Source organism: Falco peregrinus, chromosome 1 (assembly GCF_023634155.1).
Source record: "Falco peregrinus isolate bFalPer1 chromosome 1, bFalPer1.pri, whole genome shotgun sequence".
In the NCBI taxonomy this organism is placed as follows: Eukaryota; Metazoa; Chordata; class Aves; order Falconiformes; family Falconidae; genus Falco; species Falco peregrinus.
This window is the reverse complement of record NC_073721.1, coordinates 126,727,544-126,745,938: the sequence shown is the minus strand read 5'-3', so window position 1 is coordinate 126,745,938 and position 18,395 is coordinate 126,727,544. Positions and strand designations below refer to the sequence as shown.

General features: G+C 53.7%; 1 long non-coding RNA gene across 1 annotated transcript; it reads right to left on the bottom strand.

Moving 5' to 3' along the window:
* Positions 1-1,507: 1,507 nt before the first annotated feature.
* LOC129782601 (uncharacterized) lies at positions 1,508-10,704 on the bottom strand. The gene is made up of 2 exons (XR_008744624.1): positions 6,477-10,704; positions 1,508-1,763 (listed from the first exon to the last, which is right to left on the bottom strand). It is a non-coding gene; the product is annotated as an uncharacterized LOC129782601 (long non-coding RNA).
* Positions 10,705-18,395: the final 7,691 nt, after the last annotated feature.

Sequence of the window (18,395 nt, the reverse complement as noted above, 5' to 3'; positions counted from 1 at the left end):
GGTGAGGGGTTGTGTATGGACCCCCAGAGGCACAGGAAGGAGAAGTTGCCTGGGGTATTCAGACACAAAGCCCAAGCAGCTGCGGGAGACCCCCAGCCTTGCCCAAGCTGCACTAATCAACTTGTTAAGCCTCGCTAAAATAATCAAACCCTGTATCTCCAAAACAGACCCCCAGTCTTGGCAGAGCTCAGTGCTGGGCTTGGCTGGCCAGCCATGCATGCAGGCGCTGCCTGCAAAGCCTTGTCCCTGCGAGCACCGAACCCTGGCTCCAGCTCTTCCTGTAGGCAGCATGGGTAGGGAGCAGGCTTTGGCAGGACACCAGCGAGGCCTCATTTGTCCCACTTTGCCTCTCCTCCCATTCCGTGGCTGGTTTGCAGTTGTCCCTGTGAATAAGCCGTGGCCCTTGAAAAGCATCCACTGCTCAGCCATTTCCACCAGGCTTCCTGGTGAAGCAGGACCCCGCTGCTCTCGAAGGACCCGTGAGCCTGGTTTCTGTTTGATCCTGTTACCTTGCAGCCTGCTGCGTGGCAGCCGGTCCTGCCGGGGTGCAGCAGGCGCAGGGAGGCGCAGGCACCCGCAGCGCTTCACCTGCCCCGAGCCTTCGCCCCGGCCGCCCTGCCAAAGCCCTGCTCTTGGCTTGCTGCACGGAGCGGCTCCCCGTCCCGCTGCCAGCCTGGCCCAGTGCCCCGCAGGTGCGTGCTTTGGGGGCAAACTCCTTTCGAGATGAGCAGAGATACCTCCAGGACTTCTGAAAGCTATTTATTCTGACGCTGAGCCACAGCGTCGCTGTGCAGCTCTGCGCGGAGTTTGCTCTGGGTTATGATGTACAGGGGTCTGGAAATGAAAGAGAATATTTTGCCTTTGAAAAGGAGAGGGATTGTGTCTGCTGTGTTAAATTCAGAGACCTGGATATGAAAAAAAAAAAAAAAAGGTGCACGCGTGTGATGAGAAGCTTCCTGTGAGTTCGTCCCATGTAATTGGGATGAGAGCTCTTGCATTGTGCAAAATCATGATTTTGGTCACAGAGGGGATATGCAAGTGGAGGGGCATGCAGAGACGCAGCCCGTAATGTTGTTTGAACACTGTCTGCAAATCCCAGAATGGGCCATTAGAAATTAAAGAGATGCTGTTAATCTGCGTTGGAAATAAAACAGGACACACATGAGCTCATCTGGTTGGTCTGGACTGCTGCTGGTGTCAGCTTCAATTGGAATAAACAAGTGTTGCTCAACTGTACCGAGCTACTGGAAGGCAGAGCATTGCTGGGAGCGAGAGGCTGCTCTGCTCCCAGATGAGAACCACTTGCCCAATTTCTGCTCATTTTTAAACATAGGCGGTTGTGAAACCAAGAGGGTACTCAGGGGTACTCATTACCACTTCTTCTTTGCAAGAGTTTTCCTCCAGCGCCCATAAAAACACTTCTCGTTCTCACAAGGGATTCCACATCAAATATTCAAGGCAGATTACACCGAGAACCACACAGGAGAAAGGAGAAGAAAAAACTCTAAACTGTTCAGTTGCTTTAATAAAGGATCCAAAAAGGTTAATGCAGAGAACGGGAGGTGGAAGGGAGGGGAGAGGCTCCTCGGTTCCTCCTCGGGGCAGTGCCGCTGTTGCTGAATGCCAGTGCAGCCTTGGTTTTGAAGCGGGTGCTGCTCCTGCTGAGCCAACTTGGGGCACAGGTTATTACCTGCAGCCAAGAGCAAAATCCTTAGCAGGGATAAGGTGCACGTGGCTGTTCCCAAAAACTCCATGCAGTGTTGCTTTAATTAAAAAAAAAAAAAAAAAAAAAAAGTGGTGAGTATTCCCGCCCTGGAGGTGTTGGTGGCCTGTTTGAAATGGGTTGGTTTGCTGTTGGTCTACACAGAGAGATCTTGGCTGTCGCTGCTGCTGCGCAGAGGCTGTTGGTGGGAAGGCTGAGTGCGAGCATCCAGCCAGCCCCCGTGTCCCCAGCTGGGCTGAGCATCCAGCTGGGCTGGGCCGTGGGTTCCTGTCTTGTACCCGAGGATTGCAACAGGGCAGGAGCCGACCACTGGCACTACCAGCCTTGGTTTAAGGTGTGGGTGCTGAGTGAGCACCCTGCTCCTTGCCAGCTGGGCTGTTCCTGCTGTTTGTGTCTTGTTTTGCACCTCGGTCCTGGCCGAGCAGGTGTCTCAGGCCATGTGGATCAGGAGGCGGGCAGTGCCGTTTTGGGGATGCGGGATGCGGGGAGCTCCCCGTGCTGTCCCCAGATCCTGCTCGGTGCTGTGTCCTGCTGAGCCTTGTCAGGACTGGTTGGGCACCTCTGGCACTCGGGAGCGCTCATTAGGGAAACAGCCCTGCTGAGGAATTAACACGGCTGAGCCAAGCCCTTCCTTTGCCTTTGGTCGAGTGGGCAGGGGGCTGGCCCTGACCAGAAACAGCTTCAGACCATGAATTTTGCCCCTAACACCGACAGGTGCTGGGACTTCTCCAGCCATTTGTTCCTGCTGCAATTCTCTAAATCCTCTCTCCCCACCAGGAACCTGTGATTGCTGATCCTTGTTTTGCCCCGGGAGATGTGGCAGGGGGTGAGGAGGAGATGGGGCGGGGGGTGAGTGTGCTTGGCAGCTCTGGTGGGGCAGAGGCAGTATCTCTGGTGGCGGGGATGTGTCTTTGCTTGGCAGTGTGAGTTTTCTCCTGGTGATGTAGTGCCACAGGAAAACATTCTAAATCTGTCAAAGCTCCTGAGAGTACAATTTTGCTTCACAGATAACATCTCACCCTAGAAACATGCTTTGCTGTTTCTCTTGCATGTTTTTCTACCGCATAATTGTTTTTCTCCTCCTAATTGTGCTGCAGAGCATAACCCCTGGCTCGCAGGGAGGAGATGCTGCGTCGTGTGAACCTGAGGCCCGGTTTTGAGGAGGCTGCGCCGTCCCGGTGATGGCGGGGCGTGGGTGCGTGCCTGCGGGTGCGCGGGGGCACTTGGCTCCCTGTCACTGAGCAGCACCCGGCGGTTATTTTCCCTTCTCATGCAGCCTGGAGGAAGGGTGCATGGTGCACGTGTGGTCTCTGAGACTCTCTCACAACTACTGTGTGTTCATTAGGGGATGCTTTGCTGTGCCAGTGCATGGACCAGTGGTGTTTGTGATGCCTAAAGCTGCCCAGACCCTCTCTGGGGCTGCCCCACTCCATCTGCCCACGGTTGGAGAGCTGTTTGCAGCAGGTGTGCTTTGGATGTGGCGATGAAGTGGTTGTGTTCCCCATGAACGGCCCCGGGGGAGTCATTTTGCAATGTCCCGGCAGCCCTCTGCACCGCTCACACCCCACGGCATCATCTGATGGGTGATGAAGGGTGGGCCAGGGTGGGCTTGTGATGCTGTGGCTGTTTGCTGTCTCATGGGTGTTTGGTGGAGGAAGCAAAGGGGGGGACCCCCAGTGCCCTTCCCACAGCACTTAGCACCTCCCGTGGGGTCCCAGTTGGCCCCCGGTTGCAGCCTCTAATTGCTCAGGATTTTCTTCCCCTCTTCCAGTGTTGTATTGCTGGATTTCTCCATGCTAGCAGCACCTGTAGCGCTCTGCATCGGAGCTCATGAGTCACAAGCCACCCACGTCGAGTGTTTATTAACCCACAGGGGAAAAGCACCGGGCTTTCAAAACGCTGCATACCAGGAGACTTACCCAGTCCCAGCCTCCACCCCACCCAGCCCCACACCGATGGGTGAAGGGTCCAACTCTGCCCCGTGAGGGTGGCAGCACCTCTGTGCTGGCAGGCGCGGGTGGGGGCTGCGGGGGCGCAGGCTGGCTGTGCTCCGTGGTGCAGGTGTGATCCCTGCACCGCTGCCAGGGCCGGGGCACGGCCGATGCTCTGCAGAGCCGTTGCTCCATGGTGCTGTGCGGTGATGGACTAGGGAGCCCAGCCTGCAAAACGGGAGCGCCGTGGGGCAAATAACCTGGGAAGCTGGGACAGCACCCGGCACCACTTTCCCCCTCCCAGCTTGCTTGTGGCAGTGCAATGGCCCCATCCCTGCAGCCCGGTGCTGGGAGGGCTCGGGCCCCCTCGCAGTGACCCTGGACAGGGCATGGGGTCCCAGCTGGGGAAGCATCAGGGTCAGCTCACAGGGGCGGTTGCAGCGTGTCCCATTGGGCAGGGAGCCCCTCTGCAGCTGGGCAAAGTGGCGGGCACGTGGTGGCACATGTGGTCCTGAGAAGCAGCATGGGCTGCTGTGGTTTTGTGTTCATAAGCAAATGGATTTGTGGCTTCGGTCGATTGACTCATAGCTGAAGTGTTACTTGGCAAGTGGAGGAGAGCTCCCGCCCCCAGCACCACTCTCTGTGCATCCTCATCAGCAAATAACACATCACGAGCGACAGTTTAAGGCAGGATGTGGCCATGGTTTCTTTTTCTTTTCTTTTTTCTTTTTGGGGGGGTCTTTTTTATTTTTTTCCCCCCTCAGGCTGAGATCCTCTCTAAAGAAAACAAATCTCTATGGTCGGGCAGCTGGCAGCGTCCCCGCAGGGCAACGATGCTCTTGCTGATGGCTGCAGGTGGGGTGCAAGTGGTCCATGCCGATGCCGCTCCTGTGGGAGCAGCAGGTCCCACTTCTCCCCTCTGTGCCTGCCCCTGGATGCTGAGCTCGGGGGGATGGGGACACGGGGACAGGGACAGAGTGTACCGCTTCCCCTGGACCACAGTGTGGGAGGCAATCCAGTCTGTGGCTGCTCAAGGGCTCACCAGCATAAAGCTGGTTTCTGTTGAGTAATTTGAGAAACTCATCTGGGTGCTGAAACAGCCTCATGTCCTGGCTGGGTCCTTGGTCCTGCCTCTTGTGGATGACATGGATAAATCCTGCCCTGCAGCCCCACGTGTCCTGCACAGGGCTGGCTCCCAGGCAGGAGCCAGCAGTGATGCTGCTCTGGGATGGCTGGTGGCTGCAGGCTCTGCCTGTGTCCTTGCAGGGCTGAAGGAGGAAGGTGACTGTTTAAAAGGGTGGCATTTTCTCATTTCACTCCCATCCTTCTGCGCAGGCTTTTGCTGCACCGTTGCATCAGCCCAGGAGAAGTGGGCCCACACCTGCTTCCCCTGGCACGTCTGAAACTCGGAGGAGGGTTTTGCCAGCATTGTGGGTGGTGTGTCCTTCCTTCTGGTTGCCGTGACTTTCACCTTGGCTTGGGGGATGTGCTCATCTCAGGCGGTTCACATCCTCAGCCTGGTGTCAATTCTACAGCACTGAGCTGGACAAATGCACAGGGTTTCCGCCCCTGTGCTCTCCGTTTCCTCCGAGCATTCCTCAAGTTCTTCCCCTTTTTCTTTTGCTCTAAATTTTCCACCCCCAGCTTCTGCCAAGCTCCCGTGGTGGAGTGGTTGGCTCTGCCAGGTGGGAAGGCTTTGCAGACAGGGAGCGGGGCAGGCGTGGGGCAGGGAGGGAGGGGAAGGGGAAGGGGGGGAGCAGCGGCGGGGCAGCAGTTTGCAGATTCAGCAAGGTGCTGCACTTTCCCATCCACAGCGAGTTCTTGTGAAACACTCATTGCGAGTGCGAGTGTCAAGCTGGCTGTGTCTGGGCCAGCCATGACTCTGCTGGTGCCGTGCCATCCCTTGGACTCACCCACACCTCCTGTAACCAAAATCCGAGCCAAGGGTTTGTTTCCGTGGGGAAAAGCAAGGAGTGTGAGCGTGGCAGTGCTGGGTTAGTGTCAGCAGCTCTGGCTCAGAGCTTGTTGCTGAAACCTCTCTGCCGTGTGCTGGCGCGGTGCAGGCGGTTGGTGCCGCTGGGCATGCTGCACCCTGGGCTCTGCCTGCCCCAGCATCACACCCAGCCCCGTGCTGGGGGTCAGCATCTCCAGTACCCTGAGACGGAGGCAAAGGTGGCAGGGCTGCTGGCAGACACCTGCAGTGGCTCAGGAGTCCCTGAGCTCCTCTGAACTTCCCGGAAGGATGTGCAGGGCCATAAAAACCTGTGTCCCCCAGGAAAGATGCCTCCTTGATGGGGGGCTGTGCTGCCTGTGCAGGCAGGCATGAGATGGGTCTGCCTGGGCTACTGTCGGAGCCGGCATGGGATCTGTGGCTACCCCAGCGCTGGACTGGGGCTGATGTGACCAGAATCCCGATGAGCCGAGTCCCATGAGTTTGCCTTAGGGCTTCGCCATGCCTGCCCGCAGTGCCCTGTGGAGCCATAACCTCGCACCTCCCTCACTCCGGGCTCCGTGCGCCCTGCCCTGTGCCCACGTCCCGCCACCCTGCGCCGGAGCTGCCTGCTGGCAGCAAAGCCCAGGCACGGGGATGCGCAGCCCCTTGCCACCAGCCCTGCTCCTGCCCTTTAATCGCCTGCCGGGACCAGCTGCCAGTAACCTGGAAGGAAGTGGTTTGTGGAATGGTGGCAGTGATGAGCCGGTTCAGAAATGTGGCTATGGCTTGAGGTTTCTGCTCTGGAAAGCTGACTAATTTCCACCAGAAGCACGGCCACAAGAAAAAAAAAACCAAAAAAAAAATCCCAAGAAATGCCTGCGCCACTAACCTTTTTTTGACACAGATCTTTGAAGGAGGCGGAGGGGCTCAGTGACGTGGGAGTGCCTGGAGCCGAGCCCGTGGCTGTCAGCGCCCCTGCTTCACCCCGCGCAGCCAGCCCGAGGGTTGGGTAACACGGGGAAGTCGTCTTAGGGATGTCTGTGCTGGGGGTGTAAAGTCTTTATTCCTCCTTGTTTGTGTTACACCAGAGCCAAAGCGGGTGCCGGAGCGCTCCTTCCCCAGCCAGCACGTGCTGCCCGTGGCCCCACAAAGTGCTTTGGGTTATAGTTTGCCAGGGTTATCTTCTGGCACACAGAATCTCCCTTGTTAGAATTTGGGGGGGGTGTTGGGTTTTTATGTATTTAATAGAAGACCCTGATATAAAATTATCAGGAAAACATGAGAAAATTAATGAGTGGTTCCTTCTGCGTCCCCACAGTCGCTGCTGTGCCATCGGCCCTGGCTCACCACCTCCCCACGTGAGCGGGACATTGTGGTTTCTTGACACTTGCAGAGCAAATGGTCATGTCACAGCTCTCCCAAATCCTGAGCTGGAACCTGGAAACCTGTCTGCTGGGAGCCCTGGGGAGGTGCCGAGCCCCACCAGTGGGTAAACCGAGCTGGTTCCCTTAGCTGCCACCTTGGGTCTGTCCCAGCAGCCCAGGCAGCTGCAAATGAACCAGCTTTGCCATGAAGGGAGGGCTTAAAAAAATGAAAGGTACTTGCTGGGATGTTGTTTTTCCTGGAGCTAATGCAGAGAAGGGGAACATACAAGGCAGCTCTAAGAGGCCCCCACTTCTGTCTTCCTAAGACTGAAAACGCAGGCCCTAACAAAAGATGCGGCCCTGCTAATTTCTTTCTTTGGTGCAATTTAGTTTCTGGGTGGCAGGATGCAATTTGTGTTTGAGTTTGGCTTTCTAGTGAAACTCTTGGCTTGTCACTCTCAAGGCACAACATGCTCCTTAAATAGCAGGCTAAATTTCTCCACCTAGCCTTAAAAAATGAAATACTCCTCTGCCAAATGAAAGGACATATTCCAGTATTCTTTGTTGTTGCAACAAATTGGGTGGATACTGTCAGACTTCTGTATTCTGGGAATACTTCCAGAGCCTCTCTTTGTGTGCAAGTCGGTTACCATGTAATTGTCAACTTAAATTGCAGTGTTGGATAACTCGGCTTCGGCTGTAAGATAATCTGCCTCTCCTGCGACTCAGCCCCAGCAGTGCGAGGGCAACGTGTTGGGCTCTGCTCCTCCTGCGCAAGCTGCGAGCGATGAGAGGGGTCTGCAGAGCCCGGGGGCTGCCCGGGGGCTCCTGCCCAGCCGACAGGGGCATTTATGGTGGCACCTTTGCTAAAAGCATCGCTGCCCATGGGGGAAGGATGGATCCTGCTCATGCAGCCGGGGCGGGCTGCCTGCATGGACCATGGTGAGGGCAGGAGGGACGGAGTGGTCCCTGCCTGCCTGCTGCCGTCTGCGGTGGCGCGGAGATAAAAAGGTTACTTTCGATGCGATGGGAATCGTCTTCACCCTCTTCCTTCCCCTTTCAAATTGGCAGCTTGTTTTGTTGTGTTTGTTTTAGCCTGAATCCCAATGACAATTAGTGCTAGAAGGCTGGATTAAGCTGTTTTTACTTGTGTTCTTTTTCACTTTGATTTCCACCTCCTCCAAATTCTTAATCCTACTGAATATTTCATCTCTTGTAAGTCCATCAATTGAAAGTCTCCCAGCGGGACGTACAGGACCAGCACTATTAGAGCTGTTTTGCTTTAGCTAATGCTTCTCAACGCTGGGCTGAATTTGTTGCGCAATTTATTTCAGACAAGAAAACCACAGCATCCGCTTCAGCGAGAACCACGCGAGCGATTTGGGAACCGGGCTGTGCAATAAATGAGAACTTTGGTGGTTGATGAGAAAGCAGAGCACCCCTCGTTCCCACCTCACGCCTTCTCCAACTGCAGGCAATTTTTGCAGGTGGGAAACCCCTCGTGTGGCCACAAATAGGAGATCCCGCCATAAATGCAGGAAACTTGCTGCTTGAAGGTGGTTGGTGTGGTGTTTTGTGGTCACCTGGCTTCTGTCGGCCCCATGGTGGGTCAGCCAGCCTGGAGGTGGGTTGCACCGTGTGAAAGGGGTTTGCTGGACTGCAGAGTTGTTGGTGGAAGATCCTCCCCATCTGTTTGTGATTCCCCATCAAAAATTGCACTTTTGCCTTTTTTTCTGCTTCCTGGGATGCTCTTGGACTTATGGTTGGGTTTTTGCCCTACATTTGTGCTGTTGACCAAAAAGCTTTCAGATAGCAAAGTGGTTTTTTTCCCCTGTCAAAAAGACATTTTCCAGCTTGAACTACTCCGGGCCAGCTCTCTGCAGGACTGCCCATCAGGATGGACACATTCCCACTTCTGCTGCTTTCTCCTGTCTGGAAAGGAAAGCTGGGGAGAGGGTGTGGGCTCTCTCAAGATTCAAGGTTATGCTGGGGGCTTTGCAGCTGTCCGTGTCCATGTGCTCTCTGATTTTATCACCCCGTCTAAACACACGGGGCAGCTGGTGTTTGTAATGATGCCTTTCACCACCCAGATCGCCGCTTGCTCCTCAATATCCATATCGGTTCGCAGGGACATTTCTCTAGGAGAAACCTGGCTGCTTGCATGGCCGGCTGCTTCTGACATGAAGCAGGGATGCAGCAGCCTCTGCCAGCAGGTCCTTTGAAGCTTGCAAAGCTTCAGTGCTCTTCACCTGGTCTACGTGTTCCTTATCAAGAAAGACACTTATCCTGAAGTGTCTGCAGCCTGGATGGGAAGAGCTCTCACTGAAGCGCCAGCAACTGGCTCCAAGTGCCTTTGCCAAGGGAGCTGCGGTGGCATATGTTCGCTCTCAGAGCAAGGTTACACTCTTGACTCATTAGAAGTTACTTTCCTCATTTTGGGGCATATGCAGAAGAACCTGGTGCCAAGCTGGCAACGCGTGCAGTGGAACAGAGAGGGCTCGGAAAGGCTCCGGAGGAAGTTTGCTCTTGCACTTCTGTCCCCAATTATTTTGTTTTGAAAGCAGCACAAACCCAGCCCTGGATGAATGCTGGTTTAGCAGAGGCTGGCAGCCCCGCACGGCGCCGGCAGGACGGCATCCACTGCCCCACGGGGCTTTCCTCCGGGCTCTGGCACCGAGCGAGGCTGACCTCCTCCCTGAGACCTCTCCCAGGTTATTCCTGCAGACAGGGAGCGCGATGTTTGCTCAGGAACAAAGTCCTGGGAGGGGTGGGACGGGGCAGAGAAAAAAGCCAGAAGACCCCTGGGGCCGGGGTGCAGGTATTCGACGTGGCCAGTGCTACGGGCAGCCCGGCAGCCCCGGTGGCTGATGAGCTGCATCAGACCTGGGTAATTCAGCACGTTCCTAAATAATGGGTCTGGTGGTTTTGCAGGATCTGTAGCCCATACTAATGGCTCATTGCTGAACCATAAGTGGTTGTGTTATACTTTGGATTTATTGGAGGCCAAGGGATTAATTTCCTGAAATATATGGTCATGATGTTGAGGTTAAATTAAGATCTCATTCAAAAGGATTCTTTTTATTATATTTAATTTGTAACCCCTTCTCTATAGCCATTTTACAGCTATTCCTCCCCCTCCCTTAAATGTTCAGTGTCATGTTTCCAAGAAGAATCTTATTTCATGCAGACTAATAGCATTTTTCAGTATAACCTTTTACAGTTCCTCACCGTTCGAGTTCCTCTAGTCTTGGTTGTTTATACACAACAAGGTCTTAAATCCTCTCTTAGAAAATAAAGATGTTGATGCAAAAGCAACAAGAGCTTCTGGCAGAGCTAAAATCCATCCGTTCTCTCCTCCTTCCCCACATGCCACCCCCTTCAATCTGCTGTAACTAAAAGCCCTTTTACTTCAGCGCTTGAGCACTTTGATAAAATACATGTTGAGTAAATCTTACATGACATTTTTACTCTGGGTGATATAAAGTTGAGCTGGCTCAGTGCTAGCCTTGCTTCACCCTTCTTGATGATGCCGTTATTAAACTGATAAATTAACTGTGGAAATCGGTGCTATGAGATGCTGGAGGCAAGTCGGGAAGGGGACGAGGCAGTTGGGAAGGGCGATGGTCTGGATGCAGCCGCTGGCTCCGGAGCAGCTGAGGCTGGGCAGGGCGCAAGGGAGCATCATCCAGCACTCCCTCTGCTCCTGGTGCTCACTCTGCTGCTGGGTGCCGTGGGAGATGGGGGAAACGAATCTCTGCTCTAAATCACTGCTGCTGCTGCTGTGTTCAGCGTATGACCAGTGAGCATCCCCGTTCTGTGGTGCTGTGCGTGTCCCTTTGGCACACGGCAGCACCAGGCTCTGGGCTGGCCCCACAGGGCACCCAACTTGCACTGGTCCAACCTGAGGGAGAACATATCCCAGGGCAGTTGGAGGCACACTGCCTGCAGGAGCGCTTTCCTAGGTCAGAGCAATAAACTCTGCTGATGCTTTCCCAAGTGACAGTGAGGTGCAGGGAAAGGGTTGGCTCCCTCCAAGGGGTTCATCTTGCAAAGGGTAGCCTCAGTCCTCGGGGTCTGGATGAGGGAGAAGGGGACACATTGAATTCGCCCAAGAGTCCAGACAGGATAGCTTCAGAAAATAAGTCTTTTAGTCCCCAGATCTAGGTTCCCACTCTGGAGGGAAAACCTCAACCCTTTTCTGTGTGCTTGAAATGTCCAACAAATGATGTACCAACTGCACACTCCTAGTGTGGTGAGAAGGAAGGGTGTTCAAGAGCAGGGAGGTGTACTCTTGGTGGTGCCTCTTGCTCTGTGTGGCTCTTTGTATGATGCTGCTTTGCTGGTTGAGCGCAGCAGAGCGTGGAACACTCCGATTCCTTTTGAGCACCCGGCTGGAGTTCAGGCTGAGCCCCCGGTGCTGCCTGCTGTGCTCGCTGGGGTCTGTCAGTCCCAGCCCCCTTGATCCAGGTGGTACTGGCATCTTGCAGGCTGGAAAAAAGCTGTGTCCTTCTGTTTTGCCAGGTGGATGTTCTTCCCCTCCTCGCAGCCAGGCCATACGTGGGTGCTCCTGCGTGCAAAGCACAGCGAAGGAGGGAAGAAGCACCAGTTTGGGAGGAAAAAGGGGGATCTGATTGACAGTGGGGCACCGTGAAGGAGATAACTCCAGTTCCAGGCAGGATGGGGACAGCATACTGAGGTCTGGCCAAGCATGGACACCATGGAGCAGATGTGCCAGAGGCAGTTTGAGTAGGGTGGGGAGTGGCAGGGAACTCCCAGGATGGCAGAGCATCCTCCTGCTGCTGCCAGTCCCCCTGAGACTCTGAAGTTTGTCCTGCAAGTGTCCCTTGCCCTGGTTCGGAGGCCATGCTGTGCCATGCCCTGCTGCCGAAGGGTCCTGGAGCAGGGCCAGCATCCCCACCCGCAGGAACACCCGCATACCTCCGGGCTTGTGCAGCACCAGCACCACCACTAGCCCCATTCGGCACAGAATTCCCAGCCCAGCCTCCCGGAGCAGCCTGCCCAGCGCTGAGCTGCCGTGCTCCCAGCAGCTCCCCACCCTGAGCTGTCAGCTCTGTCCTCTGTGGGGATTTTCTCTTTTTTTTTCTCTTTTTTTTTCCCCCCTCCAGAAGTGCTGATGGACAAGTTGAGTAACCGTATCTGCTTGTTACAGGACATCTTGAGGCTGATTGCGGAGGTCAGGACTCAACTGGAAAGACCGCAGCGGGTTGCTGACTGGCATCCACGGTCCAGATAAGATAAAAACAACTGATGACAGCAGGGAAGTGAAACAGTCATCTCAGCACTTGGATTAGTGCCCGGCAAAGAGGAAGGGAAAAAAACCTGAGGAGGGCCGGTGGGGAGGGGAAGGGGGTGGAATATGTATTAGAATAGAAACTCTGGGAAAATCTATCAGGAGGCAGCAGATTTGGGTGTTAAATATTTATGAATTAGCGGCACTTGTCGTGTTCTCTCTGAGCCGCAAGTTTCCAGGACGGGTGTGTGTGTGGCTGCAAACCCACCGTCGCTGCTGCCGCCGTGCCATGGCAAAGGGGGGTGTGATGGGAAGAGCAAAGGCACGGAGGAGCAGTGGGAGCGGGAGGCAAGGTGACCGGCTCCAGTGGCTCCGGTGGTGCCGAGACTCACCACGGTGCAGGATAAATCCAGATGAAGAGGAAGAAGGATAAATGAGGTGCCATAAAAGTGACTATTATTATTCAGAAAATTCTGCTGAAGAGCATTGGAGTAATTAAATCATAATTGCTTATTACTCAGCTGAAGTGACATTGTAAGTGGCTGAAGGTCTGTGACGAGGAGAGGAAGGGAGGTTTTGCCTTTTCTGCTGTGCTCCAGGTTTGCCTCCATCCCACTGTGGATGCGTGCATCCCCGCGGCAGCCAAGCAGAAACCCCGGCCCTCAGTGAAGGTCTTAAGTCCCCCCAGGCCTGTAAAGCTCCTTCCCAGCGTGGCACCTGGACAGAGCACCCGTGAGCGCTGCCTGATCGGCTGTCGTGGAACAGGGAGCTGGCAGCAGCCTCTCCTCCCAAGCGCCAGTGGACTCGCACAGCCCAGGTTGGCCAGTTATTCCTGGAGGTGAGGACCTTTGGGTTAGGCTGACCCAGTAAACTCTGATTGCTTTCAAGGAGCTGTTCCCCACCATGCAACAAAGAACTTGTAAATCCTGTAAGCACTTAATTACACAGTGATGGTTATGGAACATTTTAAAGGGTTCATGTAACCTGGCAGCACAGAGGAGATGTGGAGTCAAGGTTTGGAAGTGTGAGCCTTCCCGGCGTGCCACGCCATGGTGGACTTCCCTTTCGCCAGCCCTTTGGGATGATAAACTATGTTTTCAGCTTTAGGTGACATGTTCTGAATTTTGATGGAGTTTCCTCATTTTTGTTTCAAAGTTGCTCTGTGTTTCACATTCTTGAAATATTCTGAAACGAGGTCATTGAGCATCTCTTTTTTTTTTTTCCTCCCCACTTTTTGCTGCCTCCCTCCCCACCTTGCCCTCCTTCATGCTGCCTGTGTGCAGGGCAAGCTGCCCGTGTCCTGCCACCTGCTCATCCCTGCCATGGGAGCATCTGGGCTGGAGAGCAAAGGACCAAACTGTGGCCGCATCCCACTGGCACGCTGTGCTGCCCGTGGCTCTTCCCCCACATCCCAAGTAAACTTTCCTGATGGGAAAGGAGAAGAGGAGAAGGGCCATTGCTGTTGCTGCCTGCTTGACTTTATTCTGCTCCAGTTCTAGCTGACAGAACAAGGTCTGCAGTTCAGCACTGAGAACCAGGCCGGTTTGGTGGGAAAAGTACCGGAGATGATGGAAAAGAGCATCCCGTCTGCGGCGATCTCGAGGATAACCCCGTGCTCGCCGCACCACACGCTTGCAGGATGCATCAGCCTCCAGCGCTTCGAGGAGCAGAGAAGCTGGTTACGTTTCCACCAGGCGTATTTATTTTTATTTTTTAAATAGCTGTAAAATGAGTCACCTGGCACGGCAGCAGCGTGCAGCCCACCAGTAAGGAGCACGCTGAGGAACTGCCAGGGAATCTGCTGCCAATAAACCACTCGTGGCTTCAGACAGTCTCTTGTTTTGGGGCTCGCTGGAGCCAGCTGGGAGGCGAGCCCGCGGCCAGTGCCAGCACCGACCCCTTTGCCGGGACCTGCCGTGGCCACGCTCGCACTCCCGCTGCCAGCCCCTTTGTCTAATTACACGGGGCTAATGGGGAGAGCACAAAAGCCCGTGGCTCCCCTGGCCCCTGCTCCTTGGGGAGAGCCCAGGCAGGAGACACAAGGGAACTGCGCTCCAATAAAAAGAAATACAATTATTTCTTTGCTTCTTGCAGTAAAGACATCCCTAAATGAGAATCATCTGTGGGTTTCTTCCCATCCTGGTGCGTAACCCAAAAGCTTCATCCTATTCCCTCGCTCCGGCAAGGGGGGCAGCCGGGGTACAGCATTGCCGTGCCCATGCCCCCCTGGATGCCCCACTGTCGGGAGCAGCCGGCTCGCCTGGCTCTGGCAGCCTTGGCAGGGGTTAAACAGCTGAAGGAGAGGGGAAAGGGCTCTGGCGATGCAAACAATAAAACTTCCACTGAAGTTTCTTGAGCAACTGGCATTTGCCCATAAATGTACTTAAGCAGAAAATCACCAGAAAAGTGCTATAATCTGACAGATTTTTCACAGGCTTAAATATTCATGAATTAAAAGAATTGGCAGAATTTTCTACATTATTAGCTTTCATCATGGCTACAGGAGCAGTTGGTGCACTGGCTGCTCTTCAAAAACTATTAATCTAGTCTGTCATCACAGCAGCCATTTTTTAATTAGCTACTTTACTGAACGATCTGGTGCAGTAGTGAGACTGGAACATTTAAATGCTATTAAAGTTTTAAAGGTGCCCCTTTCCTTTTTTTATTCTAAGTTCTGAAACGCCGCAATAGGGAAATAAATGTGGCAATGGGTTACTTCATTTTAATAGTTAACTTCTTATTTTATTTTGGAAAAAATCGAGTCTTGAAAAACTGAGCCGCTTCTACCAGGAGAAGCAATTGCAAGAAAAAAATTGTTCTTTAAACTGAAGTTCACAACATTCCTGCCTGATGAAATCAAACTGAGATGTTTGTAGCCGAAACCCCGTGTGCGTGTTGCAGAGGCAGTAACAGGACATGGCACCACATGCCTCTTGCTGGAGCCTGGTTTGGGTCCCAGGGTACTACAGCACTTGTGTAAATCCTCCTCTGGCCACGCAGGACCTGCTGCTGCATCTCTGCCTGGCTCCACGCGCTGCCGGGAGCATCTCCTGGGCAGGTGGAGCACGTTGGGCCCCGATGCCGCCGCGGCTTTTACCACAGTATTTGAGCTATTTTCTGGCACAGGACTTGTTAAGCATTTTGCAGTAACGTAGCCCAGAGCTCTGGCAGCTTTGAAGTAGCTCCTTCCTAAAAAGAAAGGGCCCTGCGGTGAGCACGTACAGACTGCTCCTGCATCCGCGCAGGCTGCCATGGGAGCACATCTTCAGCCTCAGCTGAGGAGCATGCGTGAGCTGCAAGCTTGGTGCTGCCTTCACCGGGCACTGGGGCTGCAGCGATGCTGTTGGCATTAAATCCCACTGCGACCCGTGCTCTGCCCTGGCCTCGGCTGGTAGGTGAGCTGGATTTATAACTGGCCTTTAATCGTGGATTCACCAGCCCCTGAATCATTGCAGGTGTCAGCTTTGGCTCGCTGTGGGAGAAGGCAGGCTCCGGAGGCGGGGATGCCTGCCGCAGTGTCCCGCTGGAAACAGATCCTGAGCCACGAGGTGTGGCGGCTCTGGGCTTTAGCAAGAGGCGAGCTTTCTGGCTTGGAGGATGGGGCAAACCCCTCTGTCCCCAACCCTGGGTGGTCACGGGGATTGTGGTGCTGGGGCAGCATGCGGGGGTGCCCCAGATGTGGGGTCTCCCAGCATGGGGTCGGCTCCAGACCCGGAGCGTGATGGCATACATGCTACGTCTGAGCTTTTCTCCAGCTAAACTTTATCAGCCACACACTTGGCTTGGCATGTTGTGAACCCTGCTTTGCTCTCCGTGCCAGAGATGCTGCTCTCCTGGCTTATTATTTGCATGTGAAAACACAGAAAAATTATGTCTTTATGGTGGCTTTAAATGTGCCTTTTTTGGCATTGGTGGCTACGTCTCCAATCTCCGCTGCTCGTTATTGCCAGAGCTTTAATTTGTGCATTGTAGTGCCGGTGTCCTGCTGACTGGGGGAGGGAATTGCTGTATGTTTAAGACTTTTCCCCCCTGTTGCCATGTAAAGCAAGGAGTGTAAAGAAGTTGGCAGCTAAAATGCCAATGCTGCAGCTATAACCTTTCAAGAAGTTGCTCTTTGTAAGTCCTTCTAACATGAGAGGTCATTCTAAAGGTTTTTCTTTGACTTGACTTGATACCGTACTTACTGTTAGAAAGGACCAAGGCAGGCAGGTTACTAAAGGGGATATATTAATATCGAGTGCCGTGAGAGAAATTCCCAAGGCACTGCCCGTCTTTACTCTGTTCCCAGCTCCAGCTGGAAAACGACGTGCTCGCAGTCAGCCTGGAAAGCTCTGGGGTTTGGTTTTTTTGGGTTTTTTTTGATAATGTGGAATCAGGAAAGTCTAAAACTCAGAGGATTCAGGTAGATTTTAATGCTTTCTGGGAAACCATTTTTTTTGTTTAATTGTAAGTGTTTGCACAGGTGAAGTATTTTGGTAGTGAACGTGGTCCCCTGTGAAGCTCAAACTTTGCATGGAGATCCTGATTTTCAGGAAAAGGGTGAAAAAATCCCAGCCTGCTTCATAGCTTCAAGGGAGGAAGATGGGGAAACATTCCCAGAAAATCTTTTATTTACAGTGAGTGACTTTTCTTAAGAGTTTTCTTGGTTTGGTTTGTGGGTTTGTTTTTTCCATCATAAATAAATTTTCTGCCTCTTGCTGTCATATGGGTTAGAAAAGTAGATCCCAGCGGGATCTGTGAGGGATCTCTCAGGCAAAGCCTCGGGGAAGGACTTGGTGGTTGGGATGCAGGTTCTGTGGCTGTACTGCCGGCACAGGCAGGCTCAGCGCTGCCTCACCGCTGGAGGGGAACGGGGTGCACCTCCTGCAGCTCCAGCCCCTCCAGGGTGACTCATTAACTCTCGACCCGGCGTGTGACGTGGGCTGGAAGGGGGCATCTTAAACCAAAATCACTCCTTTAATGCTTCACCGTGTGGCTGGCGCGGCACTAGTACGGGCTGCCCAGAGCAGCTGTGGCTGCCCCATCCCTGGCAGTGCCCAAGGCCAGGCTGGACGGGGCTGGGAGCAACCTGGGCTGGGGGACGGTGTCCCTGCCCGTGGCAGGGGGGTGGGACGGGGTGGTCTTGAAGGTCCCTTCCCACCGAAACCATTCTGTGATTCTATGAATGCACAGACGGCTGCTGTCATTTACATTAAACGTTGGGCAAAGGTCTGGTGTGGTGAGATCTGGTGTCTGTAACTCTGTAGCTACTTTTCCTTCACACCACATGCCTCTGGCTGCTCCCACCACTCATTACCCCACAGGCACAGTTGCTTCTGCGCCGGTGCCGGTGCCGAGCAGCCCTCGCTCCGGGATGCACGTCCCAGCAGCATCACAGACTCACAGAATCGTGGCGGGTTTAAAACTGCTGGGCTAGAAAACAACGGGATCAACCTGCTCCTCTTCCCCTGCAGCGCTGCTCTTCATGTGCTGTGTGCATTTGAAACATCACGTTAGGGCTGGTGCGTTAATGAGCAGGCTCTCTCGTTAGCTCGATTGCAGCGATGGCTAGCGTCGCCTGCCCTTGCCTTTTGCAGAGCAGCGTTGGGGCTTCGAAGATTTGCGGCTTCGCAGCAAACAACTGCAGATGCGTGGGCTGGGGGCGGGCGTTGGGAGGGACATCAGGGCATATATCAGAATGTCCAAATTTATATCCCAGACTCTGGCTGTGATTTATTGCGTGGTTACAGAAACTTCCTCACTCCTCAGCAGCCCCATGAGAATCCAGCCTGCTCATCCTGCAAAACACTGGGAGCAGGGAGGGAGGTGGGGAAGGACAGAAATTGCTGTGTCAAAGCTAGGCACTCTTACTGTGGATAATAATTATGATTTTATATTTTTTTTTAACTCTGCTTCATCATTTTTAGTATGTAGTCACTTAAATGAGGCACACACCCTTCTTGGCAATTATTTGTAATTGTTCCCTGTGAGTTCTTGAACAAAACACTCTTTATTAGTACTCAAAGCTTCCCAAAGCATTGCAGATCTGATAGCGATACTTTATTCAGCGGGCTGCACTACATGCTAGCCCATTAATTAAGATTGCTAGATAGGATCATTTATTAGAAGAATGTGCTCAATATGTTCTTTAAAATGTAGGGTTGGCCCATGCTTTCTGTTGTGTAATACACGGCTCTGCTATTTGCTATTTACG